General features: G+C 40.8%; 1 protein-coding gene across 2 annotated transcripts in view; it reads right to left on the bottom strand.

Annotated features, from left to right (window-relative positions):
* RALB (RAS like proto-oncogene B) overlaps positions 1-21,857 on the bottom strand; it is a 49,546-nt gene that overhangs the window by 12,350 nt on the left and 15,339 nt on the right. Inside the window, exon 1 of one of the 2 annotated variants that reach the window (XM_055718477.1) lies at positions 13,770-13,929. The exons of the other annotated variant lie outside the window; for it this stretch is intronic. The gene's annotated coding sequence lies outside the window, so the exon portion shown is untranslated. Of the gene's footprint in view, positions 1-13,769; positions 13,930-21,857 lie in introns of those variants that run through there. 2 annotated transcript variants of the gene reach the window in all.

The raw sequence follows: 21,857 nt of genomic DNA, 5'->3' as shown, positions 1-21,857 counted from the left end.
TTGCGTGGTGTTATAAGCCATAAAAACCAGATAGTGTTTTTTGAAAGATCAGAGGTGGGTGGTGGTGGTGTTCTCCTGGTTACAGTTCATTCTGCTTTAAAACAGAGTGCTAGACAGAGCCCAAGTCACAGCTTTTTCAGGCCGTCTTTCATCTTTAAGATATTAGAAGTAATTATGTGCATCATCTGCTTCAGGTCAATGGCTTAATCCTATCTTTTAGTAACTCCAGATTTGTTTTATAATAGGTTACACAAAGCCATATGCACAATGTGAATTTTGTTGGGCTAGTGAAAGATGCTCTTCAGACGAAGGTTACACCAGCAGACAGGCCAGCCACATAAAGCACAGCAAGACCTGTAAATCAGGCCATACACAGTAGCTGCTAAAGACCAAAAAGATTTAGACTTCTGTGGTCAAGTAAATATCTTCAGAACTAATCAAACTATGCTACCCTCAATATAAGAAATTTAACCCTAAACTTACCAACAGTTTCAGCCTTCCCTTTTCTTACCTGTTCAGATTATAACTTTTCCAGGTTAACTAAGGCTTTCTGCTGAAGAGAAACCTGCACAATGTTGTGTCATTCTTGGCTGGTCCCTTGAAACTGAGCACTTCAAGGCACTTGTTTATAAACAGCTCCATGACCTCCAAACATAACCACTAGGGTGCTATTTCTCCACCTTCTCTTAGCCATAAGAGTTAAACTCTTCAAATATTGTTAACAAACGGGACTAGTTTACCTAATGCCAAGGTTCAGAGACCCATTACTGAATAACTACATTTAGTGCAAACCAGATTGCATTTTCACATCCCTTTTTACTTCACCTGCCTTAAGGCCTCACAGTTGTACAGTCACTTACAGAAAGGAAAAAGCTCTTGCCACTTCACAAAAAAGAACCTATTCTGCTACAGCCGATGCAAATACATAGAAGAAAAAACACACATAAGAAACTTCACTAAGTTTACCTGTTTTCCAGTAACTATTCTGTTACTATAATAAAAAAATTCTAGACCCCTCCAAAGTCTTTAACTGAAATTGCTTCTAGTTCTTCCAATTCACTTTGCGATTAAAAACTGAAATAAAGCTCTAAGCTCAAAATTGCTGAGATCAGCCCTTGTTCTCTTGCTGTGCAGCTGATATCTTTGGACATTTCTTTTCACTGCTGTTCTGCCACTGAAAGCAGCCACTCTTTGCATTTTAAAATGGGATTCTAGAAACCCTTAGCCCAATAGCTTGACAGAGCAGCTTTGTCAGACTCTTAAGATACCTACTTTAAAAGGAAAATCTGAGTATTCAACCTATTAAAGACTTAAATATGATGTCATCAAAAGCAAGCACAGAAAGAGCAAGGTTTTGCAACAGTATTTTAACAATCCTCATTTATCAGAATATGAATTAGAGACTTTGAGGTGTTTGGTTCTGTCATATGCCAACAAGAATGCAGTCACAGAAATTCCCTGGGTCACAAAACTAATTAACAATCTCACTGAGCTATGAACTGTAAGAGCTCCTCAGCTGTTCTGAGGTTATCCAGAAAATATTTAAGTACTGAAATTCCATTAGCTTTCAATGGACTGTAAGTGCTTGAACTGGTAATTCAACTATATAAAAAAACCATTCATTTGAGATTAAGTAGCATATTTAATGCTACTGAAAGTTTTAGAATATGCAGGCTAAAAATAAAAATGCTACTCTATCTTCTTTTGCTGTGCTATTATCTTACCTCTCAGCATGTCTCCAGTTATTGGTTTTCAAGTTAAAGAGATGATTATATGTTTGGCAGAAATTCCTGCTAGGGATATCCTTCCCCATGTACTGCTGGGTGTTTCTACCTTCTCAGCTGTGGTTAAAGATTTTTCTGGGCCATGCTTAATAAGGTCAAGGAACTCATCCAGCTTGAAATGTCTTGCAGAAGAGATGGGGGCAGCAATTTCACAGCCCCCATTTGTATCACCCAGTGCTGCTATCACTGCCCTCACTCCCTTGGCCCTGGCTGTTCAAGCCCATCTCCTCCTGCAGGAGAGCTATTCAGCCTGGCTGACTGGGTCTGCCAGTCACATCTGCAAGGCCACATGCCTCAGTGCCAGTGCTGATGTGAGGGAAGAAAGCCAATTTGCACAACTGATGCCAAAGAAGGTGGAACTATAGCAGCCAAAATGCTGCTTACATTGCTGCAGAAACAGGGAAGTTCCCTGATCCTGCTCACACTATGCTCCCTTGACAAGTGTGCTGGTACAGCTGACAACCTGCTGTAGTGTCTGGGCTCAGCACTGGTATGAAACCCCAAACCTGAGATTTGCTTTTGCTAATCAGGCATTTTCTCTCTCCATGCAAAACCTGTTAGTAGACCTGCAGTTGCAAGGATAAGGGCACTAAACAGAATGCTAGAAATGGATTTGCTAAACTTAATACTTACAACATCAGGAGGAAGAGGAAGAATTTAGGGCAAGGAACTCCCTTACTCTCTACATGTGAAGGGTATATTCCTTATAGAGTTGTCGGAAGGCATCAACAGCCATACCTTTCAGTGTTACGGGAAAAACTGCAGAATACATTATTTGCTTGTAACTTTCAGTGTATCATTACACTAGTTTCCATCAGTTAGAATTAGTTACTAATCCCATCCAAAAAACAGAATTCTATGTACATTTAAAGACACTGGCCATCACAACTACTCTCTAGCAGCAGCCATACATACACTACTAGAACAGACACAAGAAGCAAACCCAAGACAAGCAGGTCTGCAGTGTTGCAGCAGTTCAAGGTTAAGCCAGAACCTAGAGCCAGACCATGACTATTCCCCATCTTCTACCAGACTGGGGAAAGGATAAGCACAGACCAAGGAAGTTTTAATTCAGGAATTGTATTTCATTAACATCTGAAGTGTTAGTTTCCAGAAGAAATACTGCAGCCTGTATGATGAACTTGCACTGCAGGCAAGTCCCTAAGACTTGCTTGTCTGGAGCATACACATGCAGAATAAAAGCATGTATTTATAATTCATTCTGATCAGGAGTCCTCCCTGCATGTGTGCACAGGGAAGCAAGCATTCCACACTGGGACTCAGAAATTACACTAGTGTATTCTAACACTATCAACAGCATCAGATATCCAGCCACTGGATGTCAGACAGTTAAGATTAAGAATCCCTGCTAGTAATCCTCATACCACTTTACTTTTCACTGTTCCACACATTTGCATGCACAGATGTCTTCAGCTCTCCACTTAGACTAAAACTGTTCAATAAGACCAAGAGATCTTTAGAAGAATAGACTTACTATACAAAGACTTCAAGTATTTTCCTGACATGTGCAGTTGTGTAGAATAGATCATGAAGAAACAGACTCTCAGGAGCATTGCTACTTTAACTGACCTTTATTACTCTAGCAACTTACAGAGTCTGGCACACTGTTCTTTGCAACAGTCTATAGCTAGACTTGGACAACCCCACTTTTTATGGCTATCTTCAGATGTAGCCATCACAGAATAGTGACCTATTTTAACTATGAAATACCTGTATTCAGCACATCTCCCCCCCATCCTTGCCAAGCATAGCCCAACTTGCTTATGAGTTTTCAGAAAGACACATCATTATAACTCAGAAAACAAATCTGACAGCAGCAGGCGTTTACTTACTAGTTAAAATTCCTAAATACATGCCCTCTCACATTATTCAGTAAAGGACCACTCTAGATTATTTATTACAAATAAACAGTCTTACTTGTGAGCAGTAATTTCAAGGTAATAATCTTGACATCCAAAGAAAACCTGGAACCAAATCCTAACTAAGTTTACAGCAAGGCTGCATATTTGAATGCAGCCTTCAAAGATCTAGTCACAGGAAAACTCAGTTTGAGCATCAGAAGGGTAGCAGTTTAAAGCAACCCTTTAAACTAAAGCCAGATCTTATGCCAAATTGAAATACAGGGGAATGTATACATATCCCTGTTCCTAAGGGACTTAAATATCTGTTAGGGTTTTGGTTTTTTAAAATTCCCTTAGTGGAAGAAAGATAGCCCAGTAACTTGTTTCTGATCAGTAGCTAAGTGAGAGAAAAAAGGACTAGCCTTAAATAGTACTTTTAAGGTACTGCAGCACCCAAAAAAATTATTTGTATCTATCTTTGACTAAATAAGATTGCAAAGGTCATGATATAAAGTTAACACTTAGACAGGTAAGAACTGTACAAAGATTATTATTGCATGTAGGCACCCCAACACAGTACTGTCCTGCAATACTGCAGTCATATGCAGGCCACGAAGCCTTCCAAGTCATCTTAGAGACTGCATACAGACACTAGAATGCAAGCCTTATTTCTGCTGCTTCATTTTGGTCTTGGGGCACCTTTACACAGATCTGTATAAAACATCCATTTCATTACAATTATTCTATTTGTCACAGATACAGAGCATTTAGGTAGGCATCTCCATTTCCTAGGCCAATAAAGCAGTGCCTGTGTTTCCCCTTAGTCTTTATAGATACAGAGACTATTCAACCAAGAAAGGGAGGAATCATGGAAGGCAGCATTAAAGAGACTATTATGATAAGAGGACAGAATTACACAAAAGCCTTTCTAATTTGCTACCAAGCTAAGACTATGCTATGATACCAAGTTGATTCCTGCTTGAAGAAAACATATACCTTATCTTAAAATAGAGATTAAAAAGCTTACTGGGCCCCGTAAGTGGAAATGCAGCTATTTGGTTGTGTAGTAATGCATCTGGACAACTGCAATCCGCTAGTCACCTATGCAAGTGGTTCTAAGAGGTCAGATGATGCTAAGCCAAGTGCGTTTATACAATGTTCTATACTCAATGCATAAAGAGCACTGGAAATACCTGCAAGACGGAAGCTAATGGTTGTCTCCACTGCTGTTCCACTTTATCTACTGAACCATACTATTCACAAAGTCAACTCCTCTAGGATATGACACATGAAAATAGTCTACAAGTGCTGTACTTCTACAGTCATGAGGCAGGGCATCTCTACCCAGACTTCCTTGTGGGGGAAGGAGATAAACTGGCAGTTTCCCCTACAGAATTCCTTATAGATCCTAACGGGGATCAGAAAAAAAACCCCAACAAAGAGACCATGTAATGGTGGGAAAACTGCCAATACTCCACCATGCATCAGCTTTCCAGGAAGACTACCATAGAAATCTGTGTGAAGTCAACTGTAACATTGCTCAGTTTGTATTCATGCTGGTACAGTGTCAGAAAATGCAACTTAAAACTCTACCAAGGCACAGAGAGATCCAAAATGATACTGTGCCTCTATGCCTTCAGATGGATCATCACTATCTGGAAGCCTAGATTTGTCCTGCATGCAGCATCACCTCCAGTGACAGAAACACAAAACAAAGACAACAGCAATAAGGCAGAGAGATCTAGAATTATCCCTCCTGATAAGCACCCAAGAAGATTGGTCCCCACAACATTGCCAGTGAGAACAGTCATCCTTTTAGAGCAGTAAGGAACTTGCACAACAGGCATCTTTGATGATTAAGATGCTACCACACTTGAGAACCTTTGTAAGACAATTTGAAGCACTGTTTAGAATACTCTGCCTTGTAAAGCTGGGTTACTCCATTTTTGCACTCTGAACTAAAGTGAAAGTGTCCATTTAAGTCCACAGAAGCGGTGCAGCAACTGAGGCCATGTTTAATTGGTTTCTTACCTGTTCCAGTCTTCAAAGGCTTTTCATACTGTTTTCTACAGATACTTTATAAGGTAGTACTTTTAATACTACTTTTAAAAAGTATCTACATCTACCATATTAACAGCATAGTAGAGCTGCAGTTTTGATGCTACACCTGTCCTTTCAGATTCTAATAATAGGCTTGCATCTACTTGCTTCATTGGGTGCAACCCACCAGCTCTGCCATGTTGTTGTACCACCCTGTCACACAGGTATCTGTTCCATGTCAACAGCAATGAACTAAAGCATAAAACATGCTGCTCCCCTAACTAGCAGCATCACTGCTCTTTGCCAGAGGAGACAGGTGCATCAGGCTCACAAGCATTACACACTCCTGCAGTGGGGGCATATGCAGCACCATCCTAAAGAGAAGTTTCTCCCAAGAGGTGAGGTACCTCAGGAAGGCCCCAGTCCATCACAGTTCCCCTAAACTCTAGCACAACAGTTAGTATTCAGATAAAGGTAGTTACAGATCAATACAGTTATAAAAATTGCCTCACTGTTTCACAGATAGCTTACAGAAGCATTGTAGTTTAATATAGAGTTTTATCAGTAAAAAGAAGTCACCATCCCATTTTCCATATTACTCAGTGCAGAGCAACTGGTAGGCTGTACATAGCACCAAGCAGAACATACTCTTATTTCAACAAGATGGTGTTACATGAAGTGGGAATTATAGCCACTAGTGTCATTACAGCAAAACACACCTCTTCTACATCCTTCTGCAGCCAGACCTCCCCAAGTACTTTCATGAGCCTCCAGGTCTAGTATTAACACCCAGAAGACACACTGTAGAGACTACAGAAGAGAATGATCTACCATATTGTTCTTATCCTAGAAAGAACTTGCTAGGAAACCTGACAGAAGTCTTCTATAAGCACAAAGACCAAGTTAACACCATTAATCAGTATTATGCTAAGAGTTTGTCACTGTGGTGATAACTGTCTGGTTGCCTAATTACTTAAGGTGAATTATTATACCATTTCTCACACTACTCAATTAGGCTCATACCAGAAAAGTGACACTCAGGTGGAGTTGCACAACATCCTCACTCCCACTGAGTTGCAAAGCATATTTCAGCTACGTTTCCTTTGAAAGCTCATCCATGCAGAAGCATGCTCATACCCAACACACAGCATACACCAAATCCACCAAACCACTGCTAAGAGACAGTGACATACATGCTCCAGATCATTCATCTACTACCAATCTTTAATCAGATCCTGGGAGTATAACAAGTAGAACAGACAAGACAAAGAGCTTACACAATGTCTTAAGTAGCACACTAGTTCAAAAGCTAAGATTCATATCCTACATCAGTACAAGGTTACAACATGGTTTCAGTTACTTCAGTGGATAACCTGCAGCTATATAATCCACAAGAAAGTTGCCACCAACACTGATATAGAAAATTCCAACAAATATACATGCTACAGATTGCAGAAATTAATTCTTCAGTTCTCATGAAGTGCAACCCAGTCAAGTTCCCACCCCTCATCCCTACCCAGTCCTTGAGATGTCAGAGGTAATTCAATGGTCTTGCAAATATGGCACAAGACACTGCAGACAGACAGGTCATGAGCTGCTATCACTGCTGTCCCAGAACATGGATCTTGCTTGATCATGATGTCTTCAGTTTCCCTGGTGAACTGGATGCCTGGACAAATTAAGAGTCCAAACACTATTTAGCTTGGCTTAGTACCAGCAAAAGCAACTGTATCCACCCACACAATTACAATCCTTGCTCCTAAAGCAAAGTTAGTCTCATGTTCACATCTCCATTTGGGGAAACAAACTACTGTTATGATGAGCAGAAGCAAGTAATAAACTTCTACTCCGAGTTTACTCTTAACCATGAGTCCCACTCCCCAAGGGTACTGGGCAATCATCTCCCTGTAGCCTCTGAAAATACTTCCACTGTTCTAAGCATTTAACTGAAGGGTTCACAGATTTATACAATGAGTCACTAAGCGCCTTCAATCAGACACACCACAGAAGTGCCAAGCACTAAGCTTTTTTCCCTACCTTTCAATCAATGCATTTGCATCACACAAAGCAACAACAGTGACATTTAGTACTTCAGGTAATTACTGGTTATCCATAATTCAGCTTCTGTGTTAAGTCACCTTAACCACATTTCTTCATCCCAGTTTCCCCAGTCATGAAAAATAAATACCATACTAAGATATTCTGCACATATAAGAGGCTACTTCTCTACTGGACTAAGAACAGATGTTTTCAATAACAAAAAGGCATCTATTTTTCTCTACTGTATTCATATATTATATATCAAAGCCAAAAACAGTATTTCCATCTTTAAGCAGAAACTGGATTACCACCAGTACAGGGATCACATGCAGTTTTGGTACCCCTATTCTAACGTGTAAAGATAATGAAAAGCTGTGGAGAGTTTCCCTTGTGGGAGAAGTGTTATCCTTGGTCTCCCTCATGGAAAATGCTCTGCCTACCACTATAAAAGCAATTACAGCCAAACACGTGCTCTCTGACCACAGAGCCTCCAGAGTACTGCAGAAGGCAGAGCAGCACAATAACATTCTTGTTGATAACTCTGGTTTTGGGTGGCAGACTTAACTCAGAATCACTTGACTTCCAACACACAGAAGTTAGGACACATTTAGGTCAGGATACTTCCCTTTATGACCTAGCAAGTGCCAGGTCACATGAAAATACAGAAGCAATGCAGAATACAAACTATACATTTATCCTTGTGTGCTCTTTGAGACATTCCCCTCTCCACAGGTGTCAGAATAAGAAAAAACTACTATTCTGATACACAGCTGGCTCATCTCACAGCTCTCGTGTCCTTCCCTAGGAAGTGAGCACAACAGGGTGCTTCTGTACACTAATCCATGCCACAAGGGAAGCAAACAGGAGACATTTGGAGTCTGCATGTAGCTGCAGGGGTCATAACCTCATTGGGATCACAGAGATGATCTGGGATAGCTGTCACGGTTAAAAGTGCTACAGTGGATGGCTGCAGGCTCTTTAGGGCAGGCATGCCAGGAAGGCAAGGCAAGAGGGTTACTCTTCCCATGAGAAAAAGCAGAAATGTATGAAGCTCTACCTAGGAATGGTAGACAAGCCAGTTTATGGGTCAGGATTAGCACAGTCAGCAGGTGGGCTGAGCTACAGTCTCCACAAGTGTCTTCCAGCCTCAGAGACGCTATGATTCAAGTCTGTGCCCCAGCAATACAGTTGCTGCAAATTGTATTTGTGGGAATCTGAAAGTGATCAGCCTGGTTGACAACTTGCAGGTAGTCCTTCAAAACTAACACTTAATTAGAAATCTTAACTAATATTTATTTACAAGAGTATACTAGGAAGCATGCTTATCAGATGATGGCTACTATTAGAATACCATTGTGACTACTTAAAGAGTTGGACAAGATCACTGCTTGATCACCATTTTACAATCTAAATTAATATAAAGATGTACAGTAGCACCACTGGTCAGCCTACTGATGTCTAATAATTTTGAATTAGTTTCCTTCCATTACAGCTCCAGAACAGATTCAACTCAGCGCCTCCTTCGATTTTAGTTTGCCTTCAAGTAAATTCTCAATGAGCCTGCAGAATTGTTTAAAAAAAATTGAATTGCTTCCTAAAATGTGTTTTGAAAATGAAAATAGAATGAGAAATAGCACCATTTTCAAACACACATTCCTGTCCTTTGAGAGACCACTTAAACTGCTTGGCTAGTCTATTTTATGATATGGTAGATAAGAGCAGAAGGCTGATATACAAGTCAGTTAGTGAGATTTCTTGGTAACTACACTAATGAGAATACCTTACCTACCCAAAATGGGATCACACAGTAAGCCAAGAACACTAAATAGCAGAAGAGTACCATCATGGGGAGGAGTTTCTTACCACAGTGGCAGTTTAGCCGAAAAGCTGAATTAGACCACTACATACTTCAGAATTAGTTTATTCTAATCAGGGAACAGCTCCCCCAGTTCACAAAAACACCTCTCTTCTGAAAAGCTGAAGTAACTGCCATGCAGCTTTATCTAAGAACACTTCACTCATTAAATGTATGCTTTAGAGTGGTACCCAAGTGTCCTGCTGAACAGGGTAGCACCACCTTGTAAACCAACCCCTTAAAAAAACCCCTCTAGTCAGTGTTCTGCAACAGAGTCCAGGTCACTCCTACAACTGAGCTTTCGAAGCACTTTGTCATGTTTTGAGTATAACCCTATAATGCAGTACTCCATTATAGTTCTATCTGTAAAATGGGATTTTTTTTGTTAAGCTAGTGGCTTAAATCACAAGTTTACAAAAACTAAAACCTTGTCATCAGTATTAAAGAATATTGCCAATTTAGATTTGACATGTCCATCTACACAAACAAACCCATGCCCGAAGTTGGGGCTGAATCTAGGTCTCCAGTACTTTCACAAAGAATGATCTTTCCCACTACAGGTAAAGATACATACCAAAAGACTTGGAAACCAGAGAAATCACAGCACCTGCTTAACTCAGCACATTCTCAGCTTTCCAGTTCTATGCTTTGGCTTCAGATTAGTTCTGCCACGTTTCAAGTTTAAGGACAACATATTAAAAACTCCAGTTCCATTGCACTTTTAGCAGACTGAAATTTCATGCTAATTACATCAACTGACAGCAACACTAATTCACAAAGTAACAGTTGACAGGATTAAGGCTTTAACAAATGCTTATAATCCCAGGACTGATTTTTCAGTCTTTTGACTTGTGATCTTGCAAAAATTCCCAGTCAGGACTGCATTTCCATTAAGTCTCATATTCCTGTAATTAACCAGTATTTGCTACTTTCTGAACCACTTCAGCAAACATTAGGAATGTTATATGCTCAGTGTGTCATAAACAGTTGAAAGTGACTGTTCCAAGTACTTTGTCACCATAAAAGACTCAAGTAGCTACTTACACAGCAGCCTAAATAACATTCTCATTACATGACTTCATGACTTTCATTTTGACAGGTCTTGAAAAACACATTTGCACATCTCAAGCACAAAAGACAAAACAGATCCTCTAATATTATTATTAAAGCAGTATTTGGAAGAACATGAAGAGACAAAGCACGAGTTATATAGACTTATCTTGCTTAAATGACAAGACAACTTGATATTTCTGGGGCAGGCATGGATGAAAGTTAGTCCTGTTTAATGGGCTAAAAGGAGCTACCAACAAAATGATTGCTCCTTGGCAGCTATTATCAAGTACTTTTTAATTATCCACTCCCTGAGCCTCTTATCAAGAGGCAGGTATCACAGCACAAAAGCCACAAAATTGATTGTTACCATTAGGAGAATGGAACAGACAAGATTGTTTGCCAACTTTGCCACTCCAGGCAATGGAACATTATCACTGCTCAATGGTGGTGGAGAATAGTTACCAGAAACATGGGGGTGGAATGTGGATGAAGAAAGAAAACATTAAAAAGCTTCAGTTCTTTTCAGCAGGATAGTACTTCCAAGTCAGAGTTTGAGAATATAGTTGCTCTCTAACCTGGCTGATAGTTAGGATCCACACCTTTCATAATTCAATCATGCAGAAGTCAGGCGCACATGGTATGAAAAGCAGCAAGCACCCACATTTATCTACATCTGTGACCTCCCCAGCCATTGCCTTTCACTCAAACCCCCAGGGACCACTACTGCCATCCCTAGTTGTTTGTTCCAGGCACAAGACACCTACTGACCTTAGACACCCTTTGTCTTGATACCACTATGCACTTGCCTTCCCTTGAGTGCTTACTGCCTGCACAGCTGTCATGAGAAACAAGCTCCTTCAGTACCTCTAAGAGGCTATTAATTCAGATGACTTCATTGTGTCATAGAAAGCAATTCACTTAATCATGTGGAGCTTAAATCCAGTTAATATGAAATCATCAAGTTAAACTTGAAGTGGAAGTATCAGCACAGAAACCGAACAGTTTACAATGCAACTGGACAAAAACAAACTATGAACCAGATTCCCAAACCATGATGTTAGGGGTTGTTCTGCTACAGCACTTGGCCATTTCTGCTCTGTTCACAGGACAGTTCTGTTGCTCACATAGCCTGGACACCAACACTTCCTAGAGAAGCAAGCCATTTTATCCAGCATTGGGTCAGTAACAGTTGATGCTTAATCAATTAAGTTGCAGCTGAAAAAACTTAAAGCCTTGAAAAGAGTCATTAGATCACAGAATCTATATATCATCCAGGATTTCAGCAGACACATCCAATTTGTCTAGGCAGTGTCTCATCATTACTACCTTGATTTGATCTAAATGTCTCAACTGCTCAACTACTCCTCTATCCAGATATCCAGTACCACTGCACTGACAATGAGAGACAAATTTTGAAAGTCTTAAAGGGTGACCAAGAAAGGGTATTGTCTGATCAAATTAAGCGTTCAGTTAAGAGTTTTTGTAACACATTCCAGCTAAATCTTTAAACTAGACATTCCTTGGCAGCACATACATAACTCCAGTGAGAACAGGTCAGCTTCACATTTCTCCAGGCATGTAAAACAATCAAGTTGGCCTACTCCAGAAAGTCTACAACAAACAATTTACTGCTATAAATCTAATATAGGAAACTTATTTACAGGAGTAGTTTAAAAGCTTTCCTACTCATTAAATAGTTAACACTGAAAGTAAACGCAAAAACTTACCAAGGTAAACTGATACCATCCAATCATAAGCAAAAGTCTAAGTTCAGTGTACAGGGGCTAGAAGTGATTAAAGTAGTAGATAAAACTATTTTAACAAGTCTCCTGTAAGTGAGTAAGTGTAAAGGTGCTATTGCCAAGTAAACTGTTGCTATTAATTTCTCTGCAAAAAAGTTGTGGTTCTTGCAGGTTATTTGCATGAAGGCTGAACATGAGTCTGGTTCCCAGTTGTCAGTTCCTTCTCTCAGCTTTGATAACTTGGGGGGGGGGCACAGACAGTGAAGGCATAAAAAAAAAAAGCCAGTTTTTCCTGAAAAATCAGAGCTCTGAGGATGCCCTTGAACAGGCAGGCACTTCCCTGCCCCTCATAAGAGAAACAAGGATCTCAGAACTAGAGAAGTAATGTTTAGACAGTTGAACAAACAAAAAGCTACCACTGCAAACTTAAGCCTGGAAAAAGGCAAGGCTGGTCCTAGTGCAGATACAGTCTCCCTGCTCCCTTTTCCAAATGAAAATACTCTGAGGTTGTCAAGACCCAATCCCCTGTTCCAAGATCAGGACTGAGTCAACAGGACTCCAGCAGAAAGAGCAAGTGAGGCCTCCACCAGCCGTTCAGGAAGCATGACTGGGCTGCTCCGCCAGACAGCCTCTCTCCCTGCCCTTCGCCAGGTAAGGTCGCGCTCAGACACCACCTTTCTCCTCCTACAAGATCCGTGTCAGTAAGGCTGCCGGGAGAACCAAGAGCAGCACGGAGACAACCCGGCCTGATAAAACAAGATCCCTCAGAAACTTCTGGTTCAGCTGAGACCAACAGTATCCCAAATACTCCATTTAATCTTGCACAGATGAAGCGTTATCACTTATCCAAGGGCAGCCAAAAGAAGCCAGAGAAGCCAACAGTCAAGGCCAGCCTCTCACCCCTTCGCTCCCCCGAGCCCCACTTGTAGATACAAGTCACAGCAATCACCCAGCTCCGACGACTCCATCTCAGCCCCAGCGCCATCGGGACGCAGCACCAGCTGCCAAACCCCTAAGGGGGGCTGCATGGCAGCCCAGCCCCACCTCGGGCCCGAGGGACACCGGCCACACGCGAGGCTCTGCCCTCCCCGCACCCCCAGAGCTTTCCGGTGGCCGCGGAGCCGCGTCCCCGGGCTAGAAGCCGCCGGGCTCTGCCCGCCCCGCTCCCCGTGTGACACCCCCGCTCCCTCCCCACAAAACGGGGTGGGAGGGGAAGAAGCAGGAACGCGGGAGCTCAGCCACAGCCCCCGCCCGGCGGGCCCAGGCCCGCTCAGGCCGCGGCCAGGACCCAGCGGCTCCCACCTCGCCCCACCGAGGGAGCGGGGCCGGGACAGCCAAGCTCCCACGGAGCCCGGGGCGCGCCGGGCCCGCTCCAAGACACGCTCCCTCTCACCTGGGGGCTAAGACCCGGCTCCGCGCTGCGGCTCCAGCCTGCCACCCGGCTCCGCTTTAACCGCCGCCGCCACCGCCCCCCGCGCTCTCATTGGGGTGCCGCCGCCCGCGCGCCCCCGCCGCGCACTTCCGCCCTCGTCGGCGCCGCTCCCGCCGGCCCCGGCTCCGCGCGAGCGCGCGCCCGCCCCGGCACCGCCTCCCCCGCCCGCCCGGCGGTCACGTGGTGCTCTCGGGCCAATCGGCTGGGGAGGCGGGGCGCGGGGGCGGCAGGCGGGGCTGAGGCGGGCGGGGCGGGGGCGGCCGCGGGGGCGCTGCTCGGTGTGGGGGCGGCCGGCCGGGGCACGGCGGTTGTGGGGCGGGTGTGTGGCGGTGTGTGCGGGCCGGTCCTGCTGAGGGAGCAGCCACAGACCAGCAGGAGGAGGCTGCCCGCCCCGCCGCAGGTGTCTGCGAAAGGGGTCTGGGCGTTGGGCCCCCCCAAGGCCTGCAGAGAGCCCCGGCGGGGGCCTGGGCCCGTAACCCCTACAGGCTCCGCTTCGACTCAGAGGAAGTTAGAAAGACTCTATCTTAAATACATGATATTTGTTAGTGCAAATTCTACTGATGGATGCAGAAACTAATAACTCTAAGATCAGAAGGCAAAGGAATGGAAATGTCCCTGCTTCTTGTGTTGCTGTATTTACTGCAATTCTTTATTCAAACCGTTACCAGTCCCCAAATCAAATTATCTCTGGCTGAATCTAACGTCAGTAATAGCACAGTCAGGCATAGCTGTCTTGCCAGTTGCAAAGGAAAACACACCGGTTTTTTGCTGCTTTAATGTGGTTAATTTTTCCAGATTTAAATGTTAACCTGTTTAAATTCTGCATCCTGAAGTTTGAGTGAACACATTGGGTAAAATTCTTCCTTCTAGAAAACCAGCACTTTGCCTGGAAACACCAGCTTTGGGGGATGGTGGAAGGCATTACTGCCGATGATCCCCGGTGGTCAGAGCTCCTGGGACAGAAGCACTAGGTTAAGTAGCTGTGTTAACGGCTGCTTTTATATTGGGCTTCTTTGTAGCCTTCTACAGAAGAGAAAGGGAAATAATTAATTACCTTCTACCTCTATCCATTGATGGCTAGGTGTAATTGTATTTTGAAGAGCATAAAAAAGGCCTGTCACTTGAAATAAATGAAAAAAAAATAAACCAAAAAAACCAATCCAGCGTTATAAAAGTGGTAGGTGGAACAATGACCTGTTGCCAAAACAAAATAAAATGGAGGAGGAAGAAGAATTGGAAAGAGATTTAGTATAATCTGTAATTTCAGGGTTGGCAAAAAATGCCAGGAATTGGAAAAAAGTTACAGAGGCAGAAAAAAAAAGTAGGTATGTGGCTCTCTGAGGAACAGCTGAGTACTTCAGGACTGCATAAAAAGGAAATAGTTTCTGAATTTCTCCTGTCTTGAAGAAAACTAAGTTTCATACATTGTAAGTAAACAGGATTGACATCATCCTTGCATCATCTTCAGTTTCTCCTCCTAACTCAAAACACCAGATTTTTAGTTAACCCCTTAGGTGGCAAAGTGACTTTCTCTTTTTGGGTTTGTTTATTAGGAAAGATCCCAATTGCAGTAATTCTTCCCCTCTGTGTTATAGATTGTACCAGATTAAAGAACCACATCAATATGCATCCTGCATTAGAACCTGGCAGCCAGCGCTATTTACTGTTTGATGCCATCTATGCAGAGAAGGAATAAGCAGAGAAAGAAATATCACCAAATGTGAAGGAATGTTGTTTCATAGCTAACAAATTACCCAAATCTTGGTATTTCCAAGATTATGCATGTATTGTTTTTAAGATGGATTTTGGGCATTTGAATGTAATGCTAAAAAACAAAAAGTAAAAATTAATGAGAATAGTTTACTATTTATTCTGTAACTGTATGTCTCCATGGCCATATTTTATGTTGGGCAGGCAATGAGGTGGACTAGTTGCTCTGATGTAACTAGTCACAGAAGATATGTATTTTCAGCAAATCATATCTGTGAGTTGAAACTAGCAAGAGCCTGGGAAGCTGGGTCTTTTCAAACTGAACACAATACTAGTCTGCTGCTCATACCACAGTGCTGACACTTCCCCTTCCCCCTTGCAAAAAAGAGGCTTGAGAAATTAACGTCTATCCTGCTTCTGCAAATTGTTTAGGGGAAACTTACTTCTTTGTAGTAATAGCCATGATGACAAGAACATTTGTCTGATGCCACATTTTGAATTATTATTCATGTTGCCTGGTATAATCTCCATGGTTACAGATGTATTTTTGCTTCAGTACTTTATGAAGAAAAATTCTATAGAACAATTTAGGGGAGAAAATTTGTTTTCATTGTCATTTATATTGCATGTATTTTATCCTAAGTGCTTTGCAGACAGTAAACATTCACTTTCTAAACAAGTAAGATTTCAGTAGAGATGAAAAAATTTACCTCTAGCTGTTGCTTTATCATGCTATAATATGTTTTAAACTGCAAATTCTTAGAGACAGGAACAGTATTTCTGATGCATGCATCTAGTTTCTAGCCCACTAAGAATGTAACAGGGCACTGTCACTGCCAGAGTCATGAACAACAGTAAGTGTGGTGGGATGACTGAGCAGCAAATATTTTTCTTTGCAAAGATTAGGACTCATACTTCTCTCCTGAGCGGTTTTATTTTAGAAACGTATTCTGGAAAGATGGTTAGCTGAAACAAGAATTAACTGAAATTAGTTCTAGAAACTAGTAACAAGCAACGTTTAAAACCCAGATATATATCTCTATTCGATTTTTAACCTTTTTTTTTTCATTATTATTATTGTGGAAGTAACTGACAAAGAAAATCAAGGGAGATGTAGACGAGGAATTATATGGAAAAGATGGTAATAGACCCATTCCTAGTAAGATGGGTTGTAGACCACCAAACCTAGCCCAGGTTCTGCAGGGAAAAGCGGAGCTGTGTAAACTTTATGGGTTCTATTGATCTAGTCCCTTGGATTACCATATCCACCACTGCTGAAGGGAGAGAAGCCAACATTGTTAACTCCTTCATCTTTCTGATCATTTCATGACACATGGGACTAGCAGGTGCCTTGGTCTCCGTGTTTTGTCATTTACGCCTGTACAGTGTTTGTGTAAAACCACCATCTGCATATCCAGTTCTTCTTTGACAGTTTTATAGCATCTCTGGCCTATTTTTTTCACACAAGTGACTACGGGAGGAACAAGGTAAGGATCCAGTTCAGGAAAAAATTATTTGAGGAACTATAAGGCCTCAGAGGCTGCCAGTGATGGACAGAAGGAATTCCACCTCCACTCTGTTCCTGCAGAGATCATGTAATATTCTCAGGGGTAAAAAGAAAGGCATATAAACTGATCAGGAACTTGGGAGGATCTTGAATTGCAAGGGAATCAGGGCTACCTAGGAAGTCAGTCTTTGCAGATTTAGTGATGTCATTTGCAGTCACTGGCAATAACAGAAATAAGAGGCAGATTCTCTTCTCTGCTGACATCTCAATGCTGACGAGGGACAGCTGCAGGACAGGTACCTAATTCACAACTTTTACCCAGCTTCATTTTACAAGAGACTGAACAGCTTCATTTTACAAGAGACTGAACAGAAACTGTTGCTGGTAATAACCACAAAGAAATCGGAGTCAGTGGAGAAGTGGTCCTGCCACATCTCCAGCGTGGGGGCTGAGCCAGTGACGTAAGAAGAGGTTAAAGCAGCAGGGGGGGCTGTCCCTTTCTGAAGGAATTCATAGTTACACACACCCAGTCCCTCACAGCACCTGTGCAGCACAAAGCAATGGTTCAGTGACGGTAACCAGACCTGTAAGTTTTTATTAATTTATTTAATCCAAAGATACTGTATTTTTTTAAACCTACTTTTTAAACAATTTTTCAATCAAAATAAATACTAGCATAAAACGGGACGACGGAAGAAAGCTAGTTGGAAAAAAGAGAAGGAAACCCACTGGATTTTCTAGAATGCTGTGATGTCCTTTTTGTTCTCAAAATATTTTTTTTTGTATGTGTAGAGTTCAGATGCTAGAGTTAATCTAGGCTCAGATAGCTTGTCAGAAGTACATGTACATAGTGTGTACTCAAACGGAGTTTGTCTAAAAAATAATTTAGTCAAAGATTATTTTCTCTTTGGGCATGGATAGTCTAACAAGAACTACATTATACCAACTGTTTCTATACTTAAGAGAATGAAGCTGATCTCACCATGATTTAGGGATTTCAGCATTCAAAACCAATAAAGAAGTAATCTAAAATATATCAGAAACAAACAATAGTAAATGAAATATGACTGTGGTTTGGGCCTTGTAGGAGTTTATAGTGTTTTGACTATATCATGCACTTTATTTTTGTTACAGACAGCAGGAAGTAAAATAAACTTCACTATTAAATAACCTTTCCATTTCAGATACAGCTGGGATTTGTCAGGATCATATCACAAGGTCATTTTTAAGGAGATTCTGACTGACATTTTGCGAGGTAAGGGATTTCACATCCCAGTTTTACAAGTGCTACGCTTCTGATCATCATGATTATCAACACCATGACAGATTTAGGGCCTGTTCTTGGAGTCTTTGCAGAAGGAGCTAAGTTTATTGTAAATATCTTGATAGCCAAGAATCAAAAGAAATAAGGGTCTACAGAGAGTCATAAGAGGTCAAATAGCATTACACCATAGCCCAAAGGCAAGATCAGTTACACATATATAATTTTTTGCATGTAATTTTTTAATACCATTTAATTAATGTAATTTAATTAAGATTGTGTGAACATCATAACAGTTTATTTAAATTGTCATAAGAAAAAAATCAATCATTTAGCTTAAATGTCACTTACTGCAGTTTAAGCGTATTAATTAGGTGCATATGGGACATAGCAATCAGATATTTATTTTTTTCCTTTTTGCATCAATCTGCTAAATATTCAAAAATCGTTATTTTTTCACTCCTCAGAATTCTTTTCTTCCTTCAAATAACACCTGTTTTTTTCAGTTGTTTGTTATAGGTCATGTTTCCTAGTTGCCAGTCACTCTCTTCTTTGGACTCCCTCCAGCTGGCCCACATTTGCTGAACTGCACTGCTGAAGCAGATACATTAACTAAAGCTTTACCAGTTACTTGTAGGGTAGAAAGTGTACTTTAGTGTCTTACAGATAAAGTTGAATGTGATTATCATTATCAAACCATTGTGTAAAAACTGCAATTATTCTGGAAATAGATAAGGCAGGAGATTTTGCCAGAATAATAAGGCAGCTAACATTACTGAGAATTCAGCTTACCGAGTTGAACAGTGCTACCTTGTTGAATAGCTGCTGTTGGAGGGTGATTTGTGCATGGCTGAAAAAAATTCATGCTAACAGATCTTGTGTCTCTGATTTTTTAATCAAATTTTCCAGATGAAATTACTGACAAATACATTAAATTAACAAAAAAAAATTACTGTCTCTGATAGCAACTAGCGTTCCAGCAGGGTGGGAGCAATACTTCAGAAAGAAGAAGATTTGTCAATTAAAATTATATAATCTTAAAGTACTACTGTTTACAATCCCTAATTAAGTTGATGTAACTTAGAATGAGATTAAAATGTCTTTCTGCAAATTAAATCGTAGCATTTTTTTATGCAAACATATTCTTATGCCATAAAAGCCTTTCATGTTTAGTCTGCTATCTTCATTGTTATGCGTGCAGTTTTCTCTTTTCCATGTATAATTGCAACATCTGTTGCAAACATTTGGGAGCTTTGATGCCCCTCTACCATTTAAGTGGCTACAGAAATTTTTTTTTCTCAAGCACTTCACATTTTATTAGAGGGATCTTGGGACCTGAACTTTGTAATAAAGTTAGTTATTGTTATGATAGTATTTTACCTATTCATCAATGGCACACCTTCTAGAATAAACTCAGATATGACTCAGGGGCTAAAAAATGAGACTTTTCTTGCCCCTACCACATAACTTTGCAGTATCAGGCTGGGAAATGTCAAGTTAAAGAAGGTCTGAATGTGAGTTTGAATAGAAAATCTATTCTGGAAATCCAAGTTCTGTATGAAGTGGTTTGGATGGTGAAAGGAATGGCTACAAAATTTGTCAGCCAAAATTCATCTTCAGCTGCACTTTGCTACAGATTCTTTACTCCCTGAACTTCCACAATATAACACTTCATTTTTCATTAGTCACTATATTTCAACCCAGAGGTGAAAGCCTCAGAAAAGGAGTAAAGTAGGTATTGTAGGAAACCTGTAGGAACTTGTCCCACCAGTGAAGTTTATGAGGAAGTTTCTATGTCTATGAATATGCTAATGTAACTATCATTATGACATTATTGTTAGTTATAGAGCTCGTTAAGAACATAATAGGTTGTGTGATATTGCTGCGTTTGAAAAAAAATTTCAGTATTCAGCTGAATGTTCATAGGCTAGTTTACACAACATTCTTCTCTAGAAAAGATGTGCTACTTGTGGTTGATAACCTAATACAATCTGCAAACAGCCTCTCCTTTTTTTTTTTCATGTTAAATCGGTAAGAGTACGATATGCTTTACATTAGAGGATTAAGGAAAGTTATTTCAAAATAAACATCCATTGTATCCTATAACATTCTGGCTTCTGTATTGTCTTTTATCTTTTCAGTGAACAGTAACACATACTTAGGATCTGTCAAAAGAGTCAGAGATTAGCTTTTTAGAAAAGACTATTTCCTAAAAGCTAAGTATGTCAGTAGCAGCAATTCACCATTCAACTTATTAATAGGTAATTAATATTTAACCTGTTAACACATTAATAAATAAATTGTAAATTAACCATAAATATATTTTATCTTGTGATGCAATTTACATTAAGCCTCCTATTGCTTTGAAAAAGCTTTGGAAGAGCTGTACTTGTTTGTGGGGTCCTCAGTCTGCAAAAGTAATGTACCTTGACCAAAGTGTATGTATGGGACTCCATCAGACACTGGAAGCCCACAGCCTAACCTTCTTTTCAATCCCCAACTTTTGTTATTTCATTATGATTTATTTCTGGAAAACCCTAAGACCTCACATACAAAGGATTAATCTTCTTCCTGTGATTTCAAAGAAAAGACTGGTACTCCTTCCGTCCTTCCCTCTTCATGGAGAAGGACAAGATTTACAAGATACCCTCTTCCTAAGTCATTTCTTATCAGCTTCCCACTGAACTCATTGGCTTGCATAGATTACGTTCAGAGAAGGGATCACAGAGATCTTACTCTAGTGGCTTAAGACACTACTTTCCCCAAAGTCTGCCCAGTCCTTTTGTCAAAAGTCTTAAGAGGGTGGTAGATCATGATCTTAGCTCTTCCATTTAACAGTTATCATTAATTTAGGATGTAAGACACTTAGGATACCTAAAAGGCAGATACATAGCTGGGAAAGGGAAAAGTAAATGGAAGCTCCATAACATTTAGCAATTTCTGTTTTCTTGACAAATGCATTAACAAGTTATTTCCTTGTAAATTTAGAAAAGATCTTTATATAGAATAAGCCTGAGATATTATTATAGTCTTGTGGCAGCTGCCACTTCCTTCCCAGGAAGGGCAGTCCTTCATGCTCTTTGGAAAGCAGAAATGCAATGGATATGGCCATTATGGCTGAAGATACCCGTTATGTCAAATGCAAAATGCAATAGTCATGTCACGTCTGTGCTAGATTCAGCTTCATGTTGTTCTGCCTTTTCAGTTTTTCACAGTCTAAGCAATGCATCCACCTGCTGAATCTCTCTTTTCATTAGCATGTAAAGAATCCTTTGTTTGGATCAGCTGGGCTTCTTTGACTTCTCAGCACTGAAGGCTCAGTAACAGTTTCCTTGTGGCTTTTCTTAAAACAGCTTCAAGGGTTTTCTGGGGATAATTTGGGAAATTTTCAGTTCAGGAAAAGATGGTAAAACTCAGTTCCTTTTCCACTTAGCCGATTCGTACTGTCTTACTTTGCTGTATGGTATTAACAGAGATAGGTCTAAGCTGCCATTTCTAAATACAGTCTGAATCATAGAGCGCAACTCTGCCTGTAGAGTTCAGTTTTCCTTAAACTTTGGGGGTCATCTTT

Source organism: Falco cherrug, chromosome 8 (genome assembly GCF_023634085.1).
Source record: "Falco cherrug isolate bFalChe1 chromosome 8, bFalChe1.pri, whole genome shotgun sequence".
Lineage (NCBI taxonomy): Eukaryota > Metazoa > Chordata > Aves > Falconiformes > Falconidae > Falco > Falco cherrug.
Note: the sequence above shows the minus strand (reverse complement) of the source record. Positions and strands in the feature narration are given on the sequence as shown.